The sequence below is a fragment of the Habropoda laboriosa genome, unplaced genomic scaffold (genome assembly GCF_001263275.1).
Source record: "Habropoda laboriosa isolate 0110345459 unplaced genomic scaffold, ASM126327v1 scaffold257, whole genome shotgun sequence".
Classification (NCBI taxonomy): domain Eukaryota; kingdom Metazoa; phylum Arthropoda; class Insecta; order Hymenoptera; family Apidae; genus Habropoda; species Habropoda laboriosa.
In genome coordinates this window covers 77,189-77,690 of record NW_017100369.1, presented here as the reverse complement: position 1 = coordinate 77,690, position 502 = coordinate 77,189, and the positions used below count along the sequence as shown (strand labels likewise).

At 30.9% G+C, this 502-nt stretch overlaps 1 protein-coding gene across 1 annotated transcript in view; it reads right to left on the bottom strand.

Moving 5' to 3' along the window:
- LOC108574810 (angiotensin-converting enzyme) overlaps positions 1 to 502 on the bottom strand; it is a 65,149-nt gene that overhangs the window by 59,449 nt on the left and 5,198 nt on the right. The window lies entirely within an intron of this gene.

The window sequence follows — 502 nt, the reverse complement described above, 5'->3', positions numbered from 1 at the left end:
CTCGCTATCTTAATATTTTCTAATTTAATATCTCGCTATGTTAATATTTCATAATTTGTCATTTAGTATTTGAATATTTCACTGCCTTAATATATTCTAATTTAATATTTAACATTCTAATACTTTACAATCTTCATATTTTAGAATTGAATACCTCTGATAATTTAAATTACACTCCTAATAATTGTTTTCTTTTCATCTTAATTTCTTAACGCCTATTTATCCTCGTTTCACATCGAACAAGTGTCCCACTACTTATGAACGAGAGTGTATATAAAGAGGGAAACTTTATTGACCGCGCCGTTAAAGCTAGATAAACGACAAAAAGGGAAAAAAAGATGGCGGAGGTGTTGTTTCCTGTCGCACGAAGTCGTGTGTTTTATTTACCCGCTGTCTTTTATTTCCCATTCTTTTTTACACAATGTCTGTTTCGTTTCCGTAATCATTTATTATTAGAAAATGAAACCTAACCGGAGAGTATCAATAAATACTTCCTACGTGG